This window comes from Piliocolobus tephrosceles, chromosome 10 (genome assembly GCF_002776525.5).
Source record: "Piliocolobus tephrosceles isolate RC106 chromosome 10, ASM277652v3, whole genome shotgun sequence".
Taxonomy (NCBI): Eukaryota; Metazoa; Chordata; class Mammalia; order Primates; family Cercopithecidae; genus Piliocolobus; species Piliocolobus tephrosceles.
Window position 1 is genome coordinate 52561474 of NC_045443.1, and position 18019 is coordinate 52579492.

The 18019-nt window shown below is 39.4% G+C and overlaps 1 pseudogene; it reads right to left on the reverse strand.

Moving 5' to 3' along the window:
* Positions 1–1845: 1845 nt before the first annotated feature.
* LOC111541893 lies at positions 1846–3048 on the reverse strand (annotated as a pseudogene).
* Between the last annotated feature and the right edge of the window lie 14971 nt (positions 3049–18019).

An 18019-nucleotide genomic window follows, 5' to 3' on the forward strand; every position in this document is an offset into this window, starting at 1 on the left:
CCTCAGCTTAACTCCCACATATCAGTGAAAACATACAATGTTTGGTTTTTCATTCCTGAGTTACTTCACTTAGAATAATAGTCTCCAATCTCATCCAGGTCTCTGTGAATGCTACTAACTCATTCATCATTGATTGACAGGCATTTGGATTGGTTCAGTGATTTTGCAATTGCAAATTGTACTGCATAAACATGCATGTGTAAGTATCTTTTTCGTATAATAACTTCTTTTCCTTTGGATAGAATCCAAAGGAATTGTCTGGGATGTCTAGATACCCAGTAGTGGGATTGCTGGATCAAATGCTAGTTCTACTTTTAGTCCTTTAAGGAATCTCCATATTGTTTTCCATAGTAGTTGTACCAGTTTCCATTCCCACCAGCAGTATAAAAGTGTCCCCTTTTCACCACATCCACGCCAACATCCTTTTTTTATTATTATTATTTTTAAATTATGGCCATTCTTGCAGGTGTGAGGTCATATCACATCGTGGTTTTGATTTGCATTTCCCTGACAACTAATAATGTTGAGCATTTTTATGTGTTTGTGGGCCATTTGCATATCTTCTTTTGAGAAGTGTCTGTTCATCTCCTTAGCCCACATTTTTATGGTATTATTTGTTTTTTTATTGCCAATTTGTTTGAGTTCATTGTGGATTCTGGGTATTAGTCCTTTGTCAGATGCAGTTTGTGAAGATTTTCTCCCACTTTGTGTGTTGTCTGTTTACTCTGCTAATTATTTTGCTGAGCAGAAGCTTTTTAGTTTAATTAAGTCCCATCTATTTATCTTAGTTTTTGTTGCATTTGCTTTGGGGTTCTTGGTCAAGATCTCTTTGCCTAAGCCAATGTCTAGAAGGGTTTTTCCAATGTTATCTTCTAATCTTCTAGAAATTTTATGGTTTCATGTCTTAGATTTAAGTCTCTGATCCATCTTGAGTTGATTTTTATATAAGGTGAGAGATGAGGATCTAGTTTCATTCTCATATAAGTGACTAGCCAATTATTCCAGCACCATTTGTTGAAAAGGGTGTTCATTCCCCACTTAATGTTTTTGTTTGCTTTATCAAAGATCAGTTGGATATAAGTATTTGGATTTATTTCTGGGATCTCTACTATGTTACATTGGTCTATGTGCCTATTTTTATACCAGTACCATGCTGCTTTGGTGACTATGGCCTTATAGTATAGTTTGAAATCGGATCATGTGATGCCTATTTGTTCTTTTTGCTTAATCTTGCTTATGAATTTTAGAATTGTTCTTTCTAATTCGGTGAAGAGTGATGGTGGTATTTTGATGAGGACTGCATTGAATTTGTAGACTGCTTTTGGAAGTATGGTCATTTTCACAACATTGATTCTACCCATCCAGAGCATGAGATGTGTTACAATTTGCTTGTGTCATCTATGTTTTCTTTCAGCTCTGTTTTGTAGTTTTCCTTATACAGGCCTTTCACCTCCTTGATTAGGTATATTCCTAAGCATTTTATATTTTTTCCAGCTATTGTAAAAGGGGTTGAGTTCTTGATTTGGTTCTCTGCTTAGTCACTGTTGGTGTATAGGAGGGCTACTGATTCATGTACATTAATCTTGTATCCAGAAACTTTGCTGAATTTTTTTTTAGAGCTAACTGAGGTTTTATTTTGGACAAAAAAAAAAAATGCAATTGAATTGCTTTGTAGCTGGAGGCATGGGCAAGGGGGTCCCCAGGCAGTAAACTCCCCTGTGGGTGGGCTGAGGGCTGAGCCTCAGGTGGGTCTCCCATTCCCTGTGCTACCCTGCATAGTGGCCTCCCTCCTGGGCTCAGGGGCAGCCACAGGAGGGGCAGGCTGGGAGGGGCTACTGCAGCTGTTCACTTGGGCAGGACATCAGAGGACTCGGACACCAGTTTCCCATAGCAGGTCTTGATCTTCTTCACAACCATGGTCCTGGTGGAGCTGGTGCGGCTGAAGGAGCTGGAGCCCATGCCAGAGCCAAAGCTAGAGCCCAGGCCGTAGCTGAGGCCAGAGCTTGTGAGGCCCCCATAGGTCAGGCTCAGACCACCTGCATAGCCACTGGTGGTCTTCGTATGGATACTCATGTTCTGCATCCCAGACTCCAGCCAGCTCTCCTCACCCTCCAGCAGCTTCCTGTAGGTGGTGATCTTGATGTCCAGGGCCAGCTTGACGTTCATCAGCTCCTGGTACTCAGGCAGCTGCCACGCCTTGTCCTGCTTGGCCCCCTGCAGGGTGGCCTCCAGCTCTGAAAGCTTGGCATTGGCATCCTTAATGGCCAGCTCCCCATGCTGCTCAGCATCTATGATGGTGGCCTCTAGGGAAGCCCTCTGGCCTTTGAGGCCCTTAGTCTCAGCCTGGAGCTAGCTGATGTTATGGTTCATCTCAGAGATCTCAGTCTTTGTACATCGTAGGTCATCCCCGTACTTCCCAGCCAGTGTCTGCAGCTCCTCATACTTGATCTGGTACATGCTCTCAGCCTCAGCCTGCCTGTGGTTGGCGATCTCCTCATACTGCACCTTGACCTCAGTGATGATGCTGTCCATGTCCAGGGAGTGGCTGCTGCCCATGGACAGCACCACAGACGTGTCCAAAATCAGGGACTGCAGCTCTCTGATCTCCTTTTCATACAGCTGCCTGAGGAAGTTGATCTCATCAGTCAGTCCTTCCCGGGGAGACTCCAGCTCTACATTGTTCATGTAAGCTTCATCCACATCCTTCTTGATGAGAACAAATTCATTCTCCATCTCTGTATGCTTATTGATCTCATCCTCATACTTGAAGTCCTCCACCAGCCCCTGCATGTTGCCAAGCTCCACCTCCAGCTTCAGCTTCTCCTAGCCCAGTCTCCAGTTGCCACCTAAAGTTGTTGATGTAGCTCTCAAACATGTTTTCCAAGTTGCTCCAAGCCATCTTCTGCTGCTGTAGGAGGCTCCACTTGGTCTCCAGCATCTTGTTCTGCTACTCCAGGAACTATACCTTCTCTATGAAGGAAGCAAACTTGTTGTTGAGGGTCTTGATCTGTTCCTTCTCCTGGGTGCACATGGCCTGTATGTTGGGGTCCACCTCCAGATTAAGGGGGCTCAGCAGGCTCTAGTTGATCGTGATAGCAGTGATGCCTCCCATGCCGCTGGGCCCATTATAGCCTCTGCCAGGCCATCCCAGAAGCTGCTGCTGCCCACTCAGGAGAAGCTCAAGGAGCTGATGTGGGCACCAGGCCCACTCGTGTAGGAGCAGCTGCTGAAAGCCCAGGGGGCCAGAGGTGGACACCTGGTAGGACTTCTGGGTCACCCTGATGGACATGGTGGAGGCAGGAGTAGAGGCAGGAGGACTGAACCAGGCAGAGTTCCCAGAAGAAGTGGAGAAGCTGTTTCTTGGTCTGCTGAATTCCTTTATCAGTTCTAGCAGCTTTTTGGGGGAGTCTTTAGGGTTTTTGAGGTAAATGATCATATCCTCAGCAAACAGTGACAGTTTGACTTTCTCTTTACTGATCAGGATGGCCTTTATTTCTTTCTCTTGTCTTATTGCTCTGACTAGGACTTCCAGTACTACGTTGAAGAGGAGTGGTGAGAGTGGACATCCTTGTCTTGTTCCCATTCTCAGAGGGAATGCTTTCAACTTTTCCCCATTCAGTATTATGTTGGCTGTGGATTTCTCACAGGTGACTTTTATTACATTGAGTTATGTCCCTTGTATGCTGATTTTTCTGAGAGTTCTAATCATAAAACGATGCTGGATTTCGTCAAATGAGTTTTCTACATCTATTGAGATGATCATGTGATTTCTGTTTTTAATTCTGTTTAGGTAGTGTACCACATTTATTGACCTGCATATGTTAAACCATTCCTGCATTTCTGATATGAAACTCATGTCATCATGGTGGGCTATCTTTTTGATATGTTGTTGGATTCACTTAGCTAGTATTTTGTTAAGGATTTTAGTGTCTATGTTCATCAAGGATACCAATGTGCAGTTTTATTTTTTGGTCATGTCCTTCCCTGGTTTTGGTATTAGGGTGATGCTGGCTTCATGGAATGAATTGGGGAGGGTTCTCTCTTTCTCTATCTTATGGAATAGTGTCAACAGGATTGGTACCAATTCTTCTTTGAATGTCTGGTAGAATTCTGTTGTGAATCTGTCTGGTTTTGGACTTTTTCTGTTGGTAATTTTTTCATTACCATTTCAATCTCGCTGCTTGTTACTGGTCGGTTTAGGGTATCTAATTCTTCCAGATTTAAGTTAGGAGGGTTGTATTTTTCCAGGAATTTATCCATCTCTTCTAGGTTTTCGAGTTTATGTGCATAACAGTGTTCATAATAGCCTTGAATGATCTTTTGTATTTCTGTGGTGTCAGTTGTAATATCTCCCATTTCATTTCTTATTGAGGTTATTTGGATGTTCTCTCTTCTTGGTTAATCTTGCTAATGCTCTATCAATTTTATTTTTTTAAAGAAACAGTCTTTCATTTATCTTTTATACTTTTTGTATCAATTTCATTTTATTCTGCTCTGATATTGATTATTTCCTTTCTTCTGCTGGGTTTGGGTTTGGTTCGCTCTTGTTTCTCTAGTTCCTTGAGGCATGGCCTTAGAATGTCAGTTTGTGCTTTCAGTCTTTCTGATGTAGGCATTTAGGTCCATGAACATTCCTTTTAGCACCACCTTTGCTGTATCCCAGAGGTTTTGATACGTGTTATTTTGATATTGTCATTCAGTGCAAAGAATTTTTAAATTTCCATCTCGATTTCATTTTTGACCCAGTGCTCATTCAGGAGCAGGTTATTTAATTCCCATGTATTTGCATGGTTTTGGGGGTTCCTTGTGGAGTTGATTTCCAGTTTTATTCCACTGTAGTCTGATCTGAGAGAGTGCTTGATATAATTTCAATTTTCTTAAATTTGTTGAGGCTAGTTTTGTGGCCTATCATATGTCCTATCTTGGAGAAAGTTCTATCCACTGCTGAATGCAATGTGTATTCTGTAGTTGTCAGATGGAATGTTCTGTATATATCTGTTAAGCCCATTTCTTCTAGGGTGTAATTTAAATTCATCATTTCTTTGTTGACTTTCTGTCTTGATGACCTGTCTAGTGCTGTCAGTGGAGTTCCTCACTGTTACTGTGTTGCTGTCTATCTCATTTCCAAGATCTCTCAGTAATTGTTTTATAAACTTGGGAGCTCTAGTGTTAGATGCATATATGTTTAGCACTGTGATATCTTCCTGTTGGACAAGCCTTTTACCATTACATAATATCCGTCTTTGTCTTTTTTAGTGACTTGCTTTAAAGTTGGTTTTGTCTGATATAAAAATAACTCTAATCTCTCAATTTTAAATCAATTTTTCATCTGTTAAATGGGTATAGTCATAAAACTCACCCACAAGGCTTGTCATACAGATTATATGAGACCAAAAAATATAAAGACTTAGAACAGGACTAAGCCAAAGAAGAACTTGTTATTTACTGAGCTAAAATATTCACCGTGTTTTATACAATGTTAGATACTCCCACATTTATCCTACCCTAATCAAATATATAATAGTATATTGAATGAAGAAAACATTCTGTAATATTTTCTTTATTAAATAAGTGAAACTCAAATTTGCATAGAATTATTATCCTTCACTATTTATAACAATTTTTGTTTGGGGTTGGACAGTAACTGACTTTGATGCTTAAGTTAAACATGTGAAAACTGAACACAAATTCTCCCAATTATTTATGATGCCTCATATAAACAATGATCACTAGAAAAGAAAGCTTCTTAGATTATAGATAGAATGAGCTGTTTCTGCTGTGACTTGGTGTAATAGGACTTGATCTAAATCTGGCTTTCCTTAGGAATTCTTAGCAGTTTCACCCCCGAGTTCAACTGAAAATATTCCTAGACAAAGTGAAGAAAATCAAGACTTTTGACCTGTAATCTGACTCATTGTTTTTCTCACAACCTATTGTTGCTCTTTCTGTCCCCAAAGACACTCTCCCCACTGATATATATTTAAAGCTTTTATTTGAAAGAGTTAATTCCCATTTGTTACACAGTAGATTGATTAGTGACATTTAAACCTGGGCTTCCAAAGGAGTCTTTGGTTTGTTCAGTCAATTGATCCTGCCCCTCAGTTAGTTTGTTGCAAACTAAATGAATGTAACTAGTTCTTTTTTATAAAGGTATAGTGGAAGACCAGCCTCCCTATTCAGAAAGGCTAGAATATAGATTTTCCAAACTGAACAGTTTCTATCCATTTTGACAGTCTTTTCATCTTCTCAATTAACCAAAATACATGACCATTCCTCCTACTAATACAGGGCAACAATATATTTGGCATTTGCTTCTTTTAATGTTCTAAAGAGAAGTGACTGGGAATTAATGGACATTGGTTACCAAGAATTTTCTCACTCAGAATTTTTGTGATTACTATTGTGAAAGTATGCATAAGGACTGTGGTTAAGTCTACACTTACTTGCCTCCAGTCATCCATTCTTGCCCAGCTTTGAGTGACACTAAGGACCTTTGTTGTTACAGTGCACTCAGAAGCTATGAAGAACCATCAGAGAGGTGAGCGTGATTAATTTTGTTATGACAGATATTTACCATCTAAAAACTAAAAGAATCAAATTTGGTTCCTAAATAATCTTCATCAATATTCCAGAAGAGAAATATAACTGAAATATCACCTTGTTCTATGGCATGTGACATGACTTTGAACAAGATCTCTGAGTGATGTTCATGGAAGGGAAAGGGGTTTCTAAGAACAGAAAAAGAGGATTTACAGAAGATACAGTCACCTATGAAAGGTTCTGAGAAAGTCCTCTTCTCCTCAACCCAATGAAAATGTATCCCCTAATGCTCTCCAGTTTGAATCTTCAAGTTGAGAATATAACCCGCTTTAATGGGCTTTATGTTTACAGTGCTTTGGCCCCATTAGACTATGAGTCAATGAACACATTAAGTTGGAAAATGTATATCCTTTTGTGCAAGAGTTTATTAATTTCTTTTACAGGTAAGATAGAGATATGGAGAAAAATAAATACTGACAGAGAACTCTGTGTTACCTGGATGGTACCAATTAATAGGTAGCAAGAGCCAGAGGAAATTCCATTTCCCTGCAAGGTCTGAAAACCCATAGCAGGGGCACATTCCATTCCTTACTGGGAAGCAAACCACCATATTTTCCCAGACTCAGGGGAAACACATTTCAAGGCTATTTGTGGAAAATGTTTTCTGACAACCAAGCACAAACCATTCTTGCAAAAAATGAATTGGAGTCTTCTGGGAGGATCCTGTTCCATTTAATTAATAGGACAAATCAGGAGCCGAGGAGACAGTGCGTACAGATTAAAAACATTTCTGTAGCTACAATGTGATTAATTATAGAGTGTTGAAGAACCATCATCTGTCTATTATTGGTCCTAATTCAGGTACATATACACAACTGATAGATACTTTGCTCAGACAGGCAGGGTGGTATCATATAAAAGATTAATTATCTACTCAGAAAACAGGGGAAACAAAAGGAGGGAGATATCTATATTTGTACCATTTTCCCAGTCATGAAAATTTTACACATTAGAAAATAAGACAAGTAAAAAGGCAGTATTTTGAAATATTTAGGACTCTCTGTGCAGTCAAACTGCTTATTTTCAAATTCCTGCTTTACCATGCCCTAGATGGAGGATGCTCTAGATGGATAAGTTTTAGGTTGCCTAAAACTTACTAGCCTCAGGTTCCTCATCTCTAAAATGTGGTTTATAATACTGCACATTGCAGAAAGTTGTTCTGAGAATTAGCCAAGATAAACCATATAAGGTGTTTAGCACAGTATCTGGCAAATACCAAATTTTCTAGAAAGGTTAGCTGTTATCCTAGTGAGATCTGCAAATTAATTTGAAGGAAGAAAACTGATTTCCTTATTTAGAAGCATGTCTTATCTGATGACATATTATCATCAGGAATGTATTTTTTATTAAAAACAAAATATCTCTAGAATCAATAGTTTGACATTATTGCCAGCTTTGGAAAGCTTAGTATTGATCCATTTTTTCCAAATTTGCAACAAGAAAGCTAGCTGAGAGCAGCTTTTGTAATAATAATACATATTCACTAATTAGTTACTCTCAATTTTTTAATTATTTTAATTCAGTAAATTACTCACTTATTGTTTGCTAAGAGAATTTTAGAAACGGAGGAACAGAAAAAAATAGGTGGGCTAGTTATTGTCAGAAGCTAGAAAACACATTAGTTAGTATGAAAATCAGAAAACACACTCCTTCAGTTTTTTTCTGACATTTATAATAAAAAAATATATGTAATTAGGATTCAAGAGCCTTAAATTTATTTCATTGCCACTAATAGCTTCCAACCATCTGTTCTCAACCTCAAAATTAGGAGTGTGAACAAAATACTTGACAATATTTATTACATTTAAGGTCGTATCAATCTCTTCATAATCTACAGGTAATAATTGTATGTAAAGATCCACCAAGGCTGAGTTGCTTTTTTTAATGAAGAAAGAGACAGGGAAACACAAATAGTGTGTGGAAGAGATGGCTAAATTAGCAGGGCAGTTTCAATAAAGGTATTCTCAATTAACACAATGTTTTGAAATGTCAGGGCACCAAAATGACCCAGAAGAGAATTTGAAGTTTGGGTGCAGTTGAGCATGAATTTAAGGAGATGTAGATGAATTAATAAATCTTGTCAGGATACTATTCAACAAATTGCAAAGAATAAATGACAAATACTGAGTGGATTTAGAAAGAACACAGCACAGAATTATTACAGCTAGTAAGAGCTCTATTAATGAATAACAGACTTGCCAAGGAAGTACCACTTGTTAGATTCAAGAAATACAACTTGTAAGATATTTGAACTTAGTATCCAAGTGATTAGAAAATGTTATGAAAATGGGGGCGTGGTTCCAAGATGGCCGAATAGGAACAGCTCCAGGCTACACTTCCCAGCATGAGTGGCACAGAAGACGGGTGATTTCTGCATTTCAAACTGAGGTACCAGGTTCATCTCACTGGGGCATGTCAGACAGTGGGTGCAGGACAGTGGATGCAGTCCACTGAGCAAGAGGCGAAGCAGGGCAAGGCATTGCCTCACCAGGGAAGTGCAAGGGGGAAGGGAATTCCCTTTCCTAGCCAAGGGAAACCATGACACACAGCCCCTGGAAAATCGGGTCACTCCCACCCTAATACTCACTTTTGCAAGGGTCTTAGAAAATGGCACACGAGGAAATTACATTCTGCACCTGGCTGGGAGGGTCCCACGCCCATGGCACCTCCATCATTGCTAGCACAGCAGTCTGAGATCCAACTGCAAGGCAGCAGCAAGGCTAGGGGAGGGGTGCCCACTATTACTGATGCTTGAGTAGGTAAACAAAGCAGCTGGGAAGCTCGAACTGGGTGGAGCCCACCGCAGCTCAAGGAGGCCTGCCTGCCTCTGTAGACTCCACCTCTGGGGACGGGGTATAGCCAAATAAAAGGCAGCAGAAACCTCTGCAGATTTAAATGCCCTTGTCTGACAGCTTTGAAGAGAGTAGTGGTTCTCTGAGCATGGAGTTTGATACCCGAGAATAGACAGACTGCCTCCTCAAATGGGTCCCTGACCCCTGAGTAGCCTAACTGGGAGGCACCCCCCAGTAGGGGCAGACTGACATCTCACACAGCCAGGTACCCCTCTGAGATGAAGTTTCCAGAGGAATGATCAGGCAGCAACATTAACTGTTCAGCAATATTTACTCTTCTGCAGCCTCCGCTGCTGATACCCAGATAACAGGGTCTGGAGTGGATCTCCACCAAATTCCAACAGACCTGCAACTGACGGTCCTGACAGTTAGAAGGAAAACTAACAAACAGGCTTTCCAAACCAAAATCCAATCTGTACATCACCATCATCAAAGATCAAAGGTAGATAAAACCACAAAGATGGGAAAAAAACAGAGCAGAAAAGCTGAAACTTCTAAAAATCAGAGCACCTCTCCCCCTCCAAAGGAATGCAGCTCCATGCCAGCAATGGTACAAAGCTGGATAGAGAATGACTTTGACAAGTTGAGAGACGAAGGCTGCACATGATCAAACGTCTCCAAGCTAAAGGAGGAACTTCGGCGGAAAGCTAAAAACTTTGAAAAGAGATTAGACGAATAGCTAACTACAATAACCAATGTAGAGAAGTCCTTAAATGACCGGATAGAGCTGAAAACCATGGCACAAGAACTACGTGACAAATGCACAAGCTTCAGTAACCAACTCGATCAACAGGAAGAAATGGCATCAGTGATTGAAGATCAAATGAATAAAATGAAGCAAGAAGAGAAGTTTAGAGAAAAAACAGTAAAAAGGAATGAACAAGGTCTCCAAGAAATATGGAACTATGTGAAAAGATGAAATTTATGTCTGAATGGTGTACCTGAAAGTGACGGGGAGAATGGAACCAAGTTGGAAAACACTCCACAGGATATTATCCAGGAGAACGTCCCCAACCTAGCAAGGCAGGCCAACATTCAAATTCAGGAAATACAGAGAATGCCACAAAGATACTCCTCGAGAGGAGCAACTCCAAGACACATAATTGTCAAATTCATCAAAGTTGAAATGAAGGAAAAAATGTTAAGGCAGCCAGAGAGAAAGGTCGGGTTACCCACAAAGGGAAGCCTATCAGACAAACAGCAGATCTCTTGGCAGAAATTCTCCAAGCCAGAAGAGAGTGGGGGCCAATATTCAACATTCTTAAAGAAAAGAATTTTCAACCCAGAATTTCATATCCAGCCAAACTAAGTTTCAAAAGTGAAGGAGAAATAAAATCCTTTACAGACAAGCAAATGCTGAGAGATTTTGTCACCACCAGGCCCACCCTACAAGAGCTCCTGAAGGAAGCACTAAACATGGATAGGAACAACCAGTACCAGCCACTGCAAAAACATGTCAAAATGTAAAGACCATTGATGCTAGGAAGAAACTACATCAACTAACGAGCAAAATAACCAGCTAACATCATAATGACAGGATCAAATTCACACATAACAATATTAACATTAAATGTAAATGGGCTAAATGCTCCAATTAAAACACACAGACTGGCAAATTGGATAAAGAGTCAAGACCCATCAGTTTGCTGTATCCAGGAGACCCACCAAGCAAATGGAAAACAAAAAAAGGCAGGGGTTGCAATCCTAGTCTCTGATAAAACAGACGTTAAACCAACACAGATCAAGAGATGAAGAAGGCCATTACATGATGGTAAAGGGATCAATTCAACAAGAAGAGCTAACTATCCTAAATATATATGCTCCCAATACAGAAGCACCTAGATTCATAAAGCAAGTCCTTAGAGACTTACAAAGAGACTTAGACTCCCACACAATAGTAATGGGAGACTTTAACACCCCACTGTCAACATTAGACAGATCGATGAGACAGAAAGTTAACACGGATATCCAGGAATTGAACTCAGCTCTGCACCAAGCGGACCTAATAGACATCTACAGAACTCTCCACCCCAAATCAACAGAATATACATTTTTCTCATCACCACATCACACTTATTCCAAAGTTGACCACATAGTTGGAAATAAAGCACTCCTCAGCAAATGTAAAAGAACAGAAATTATAACAGTCTCTCAGACCACAGGGCAATCAAACTAGAACTCAGGATTAAGAAACTCACTCAAAACTGCTCAACTACATGGAACTGAACAATGTGCTCCTGAAAGAATACTGGCTACATAACAAAATGAAAGCAGAAATAAAGATGTTCTTTGAAACCAGTGAGAACAAAGATACAACATACCAGAATTCTGGGACACATTTAAAGCAGAGTGTAGAGGGAAATTTATAGCACTAAATGCCCACAAGAGAAAGCAGGAAAGATCTAAAATTGACACCCTAACATCACAATTAAAGGAACTAGAGAAGCAAGAGCAAACACATTCAAAAGCTAGCAGAAGGCAAGAAATAACTAAGATCAGAGAAGAACTGAAGGAGATACAGACACAAAAAAACCCTTCAAAAAATCAATGAATCCAGGAGCTGGTTTTTCGAAAAGATCAACAAAATTGATAGACTGCTAGCAAGACTAATAAAAAAGAAAAGAGAGAAGAATCAAATAGACACAATAAAAAATGGTAAAGGGGATATCACCACTGACCCCACAGAAATACAAACTACCATCAGAGAATACTATAAGCACTTCTACACAAATAAACTAGAAAACCTAGAAGAAATGGATAAATTCCTGGACACATACACTCTCCAAAGACAAAACCAGGAAGAAGTTGAATCCCTGAATAGACCAATAGCAGGTTCTGAAATTGAGGCAATAATTAATAGCCTACCAACCAAAAAAAAAATGAGGACCAGATGGATTCACAGCCGAATTCTACCAGAGGTACAAGGAGGAGCTGGCACCACTCCTTCTGAAATTATTCCAATCAACAGAAAAAAATGGAATCCTCCTTAACTCATTTTATGAGGCCAACATCATCCTGAGACCAAAGCCTGGCAGAGACAGAACAAAAAAAAGGGAATTTTAGACCAATATCCCTAATGAATATCACATTAGAGATGTCACCAACATCAAAGACCAAAGGTAGATAAATCCACAAAGATGGGGAGAAACCAGTGCAAAAAACTGAAAATTCCAAAACCCAGAATGCCTCTTCTCCTCCAAAGAATCACAACTCCTCGCCAGCAAGGGAACAAAACTGGATGGAGAATGAGTTTTGACAAACTGACAGAAGTAGCCTTCAGAAGGTGGGTAATAAAAAACTCCTCCAATTTTTAAAGGAACATGTTCTAACCCAATGTAAGGAAGCTAATAATCGTGATAAAAGATTAGATGAATTGCTAAGTACAATAACCAGTTTAGAGAAGAACATAAATGATCTGATGGAGCTGAAAAACACAGCATGAGAAATTCATGAAGCATACACATGTACCAATAGCTGAAATGATCAAGCTGAAGAAAGGATATCAGAGAATGAAGATCAATTTGATGAAATAAAGCATGAAGACAAGATTAGAGAAAAAAGAATGAAAGGGAATGAACAGAGCCTCCAAGACATATGAGACTATGTGAAAAGACCAAATTTACATTTGATTGGTGTACCTGAAAGTGATAGGGAGAATGGAACCAAGTTGGAAAACACTATTCAGGTTATTATCCAGGAGAACTTCCCCAACCTAGTGAGACAAGCCAACATTCAAATTCAGGAAACACAGAGAACACCACAGAGGTATTCCTTGAGAAGAGCAACCCCAATACACATAATTGTCAGATTCACCAAGGTTGAAATGAAGGAAAAAATGTTAAGAACAGCCAGAGAGAAACATCAGGTTACCTACAAAGGAATGCCCATCAGACTAATAGAAGATCTCTCTGCAGAAACCCTACAAGCCAGAAGAGAGTGGGGGCCAATATTCCATTGTTAAAGAAAAGAATTTTCAACCCAGAATTTCATATCCAAACTCAGTTTCATAAATAAAGGAGAAATAAAATCCTTTACAGACAAGCAAATGCTGAGAGACTTTGTCACCATCAGGCCTGCCTTACAAGAGCTCCTGAAGGAAGCACTAAATATGGAAAGGAACAACCAGTACCAGCCACTGCAAAAACATATCCAATTGTAAAGACTATCGACACTATGAAGAAACTGCATCAACTAATGGGCAAAATAACCAGCTAGCATCATAATGACGGATCAAACTCACACATAACAATATTAACCTTAAATGTAAATGGGATAAATGCCCCCAATTAAAAGACACAGACTGGCAAATTGGTTAAAGAATCAAGACCCATCAGTGTGCTGTATTCAGGATACCATTTGGGACATAGGCATGGGAAAAGACTTCATGACTAAAACACTACAAGCAATGGCAACAAAAGCCTAATTTGACAAATGCGATCTAATTAAACTAAAAAGCTTCTGCACAGCAAAAGAAACTATCATCAGAGTGAACAGGCAAACTACAGAATGGGAGAAAATTTTTGCAATCTATCCATCTGACAAAGGACTAATATCCAGAATCTACAAATAACTTAAACAAATTTACAAGAATAAAAACAAACAACCCCATCAAAAAGTGGGCAAAGAATATGAACAGGCACTTCTCAAAAGAAGACATTTATGCAGCCAACAAACATGAAAAAAAGCTCATCATAATTGGTCATCAGAGAAATGCAAATCAAAACCACAATGAGATACCTCTCATGCCAGCTAGAATAGTGACCATTAAAAAGTCAGGAAACAACAGGTGCTGAACAGGATGTGGAGAAATAGGAATGCTTTTACACTATTGGTAGGAGCGTAAATTAGTTCAACCATTGTGGAAGACAGCGTGGTGATTCCTCAAGGATCTAGAGCCAGAACTACCATTTGACCCAGCAATCCCATTACTAGGTATATACCCAAAGGATTATAAATCATTCTACTATAAAGACACACGCACACGTATGTTTATTTCAGCACTATTCACAATAGCAAAGACTTGGAACCAAACCACATGCCCATCAATGATATCCTGGATAAAGAAAATGTGGCATATATACACCATGGAATACTATGCAGCCATAAAAAAGGATGAGTTCGTGTCCTTTGCAGGGACATAGATGAAGCTGAAAACCACCATTTTCAGCAAACTAACAAAAGAACAGAAAATGAAACACCACATGTTCTCACTCATAAATGGGAGTTGAACAATGAGAACACAAGGACACAGGGAGGGGAACATCACAGACCAGGGCCTGTCAGGGGTTGGGAAGCTAGAGGAGGGATAGCTTTAGGAGAAAAACCTAATGTAGATGATGAGTTGATGGGTGCAGCAAACCACTATGGCACATGTATACCTATGTAACAAAACTGCACGTTCTGCACAAGTACCCCAGAACTTAAAATGTTATAAGAAAAGAACTTATCTACATAACCAAATATCATCTGTTCCCTGAAAACTATTGAAATAATAATAATTTAAAATAAATATATAAATAGAATTTATCACAAAAAATTACATAAATAAATGCGATTCACCACATAAACAGAATTTAAAACAATACCCATTTGACTATGTCAAAAGATGCAGAAAAAAACTTTTGGTAAAATCCAACATCTTTTCACGACAAAACCCTTCAACAAACTAGGCATTGAAGGAACATAACTTAAAATAATAAAAGTTGTCTATGACCAACCCACAAACAACATCATACTGAATGGGCAAAAGCTGGAAGCATTTTCTTTAAGAACAAAAACAAAATAAGGATGTCCACTCTCAGCACTGCTATTCAATATAGTACCAAAAGTTTTAGCCAGAGCAATCAGGCAAGAGAAAGAAATAAAACACATCCAAATAGGAAAAGAAGAAGTCAAATTATCTCTCTGTTGATGATATGATTCTATACCTAGAAAGCCCTAAAGACTCTGCCAAAAGCTTCTTAGAACTAAAAAAAAAAAAAAAAATGACTTCAGTAAAGTTTCAGGATACAAAGTCAATGTACAAAACTCAGTAGCATTTCTATACACCAATAACTTTCAAGTTTACAGTAAAATCAAAAATGTTATCACATTTACAGTAGTCATTTTTTAAAAAATCCTAGAAATACATCTAACCAAGGAGTTGAAATATCTCTATGAGAATTACAAAATATTGCTTACAGAAATTACAGATGACACAAACAAATGGAAAACCAGTCCATCCTCCTGTATAGGAAGAATCAATATTGTTAAACTGGCCAGACTGCTCAAAGCAATCTACAGAATCAATGCTATTTCTATCAAACTACTAATGTCATTCTTCACAAAACTCAAAAAAAACTATTCTTAAATTCATACGGAACCAAAAAAGAGCCCAAATAGACAAAGTAATCCTAAGCAAAAAGAACCAAGCCAGCAGCATCATATTACCCAACTTCAAACTATCATACAAGGCTACAATAACTAAAACAGCACGGTATTGGTAGAAAACAGACACATAGACCAATGAAGCAGAATAGAGAACCCAGAAATAAAGCCGAATACCTATAGCCATCCGATTGTTGACGAGATTGACAAGAATAGGCAATAGGGAAAGGACTCTTTCAAGAATGTTGAATATTGGCGCCTACTCTCTTCTGGCCTGTAGGGTTTCTGCTGAGAGATCCGCTGTTAGTCTGATGGGCTTCCCTTTGTAAGTAACCCGACCTTTCTCTCTGGCTGCCCTTAACATTTTTTCCTTCATTTCAACCTTGGTGAATCCGACAATTATGTGTCTTGGAGTTGCTCTTCTCGAGGAGTATCTTTGTGGCGTTCTCTGTATTTCCTCAATTTGAATGTTTGCCTGCCTTGCTAGGTTGGGGAAGTTCTGGATAATATCCTGCGGAATGTTTTCCAACTTGGTTCCATTCTCCCCGTCACTTTCAGGTACACCAATCAGACATAGATTTGGTCTTTTCACATAGTCCCATATTTCTTGGAGGCTTTGTTCATTTCTTTTTTTTTTTTTTTTTTATTATACTTTAAGTTCTAGGGTACATGTGCATAACGTGCAGGTTTGTTACATATGTATACCTGTGCCATGTTGGTGTGCTGCACCCATCAACTCGTCAGCACCCATCAATTCATCATTTATATCAGGTATAACTCCCCAGTGCATTTTTTTCTCTAAACTTCTCTTCTTGCTTCATTTCATTCATTTGATCTTCAATCACTCATACCCTTTCTTCCAGTTGATCGAATTGGCTACTGAAGCTTGTGCATTTGTCACGTAGTTCTTGTGCCATAGTTTTCAGCTCCATCAGGTAATTTAAAGTCTTCTCTATGCTGTTTATTCTAGTTAGCCATTCATCTAATCTTTTTTCAAGGTTTTTAGCTTCTTTGTGATGGGTTCTTACATCTTCCTTTAGCTCGGAAAAGTCTGTTATTACTGATTGTCTGAAGCCTTCTTCTCTCAACTCGTCAAAGTCATTCTCCATCCAGCTTTGTTCCACTGCTGGCAAGGAGGCACATTCCTTTGGAGAGGAAGCACTCTGATTTTCAGAATTTTCAGCTTTTCTGCTCTACTTTCTCCCCATCTTTGTGGTTTTATCTACCTTTGGTCTTTGATGATGGTGACATACAGATGGGGTTTTGGTGTGGATGTCCTCTATGTTTGTTAGTTTTCCTTCTAATAGTCAGGATCCTCAGCTGCAGGTCTGTTGGAGTTTGCTGGAAGCCCTCTCCGGACCCTGTTTGCCTGGGTATCACCAGTAGAGGCTGCAGAACTGCAAATATTGCAGAACGGCAAACATTGCTGCCTGATCATTCCTCTGGAAGCTTCGTCTCAGAGGAGCACCCGGGTGTATGAGGTGTCAGTCAGCCCCTACTGGGAGGTGCCTCCCAGTTAGCCTACTTGGGGGTCAGGGACCCACTTGAGGAAGCAATCTGTCTATTCTCAGATCTCAAACTCCATGCTGGGAGAACCACTACTCTCTTCAAAGCTCAGTTGGAAATGCAGAAATCTCCCATCTTCTGCATCACTCATGCTGGGAGCTGTAGACTGGAACTCTTCCTATTTGGCCATCTTGGAACCTCTAAGAAGAAAAGAAATTTATTTCTTACAGTTATGAAGTCTGACAAGTGCATATTGAGGAGATGTATCTGGTGAGGGTGTTCCTACTCTTGGGGACCCTGCAGTGTCCCAAGGTGACACAGGGCATCATGTGGTGAGGGAGCTGAGCATGCAAACATGCTAGCTCAGATCTCTCTTCCTCTTCTTATAAAGTCAGTATTTTCACACCCATGATAACCCATTAATCCATTAATCTGTGAATGGATTAGTCTATTTATAAGGACTGAGCCTTCATGATTCAATCACCACTTAAAGGTCCTACCTTTCAATATTGCTACATTGGAATTTAAGTTTCAATGCAAGTTTTGGAGGAGACATTCAGACCATACTATTATTCCCCTGAGCTCCTTAAACTTGTGTTCTTCTCACATAGAAATACGTTCATTCCACCCCCAAAGCCCCAAAGTCTTAACTTGCTCCCACACCAACTCAGAAGGCCAAAGTCCAAAGTCTCAAC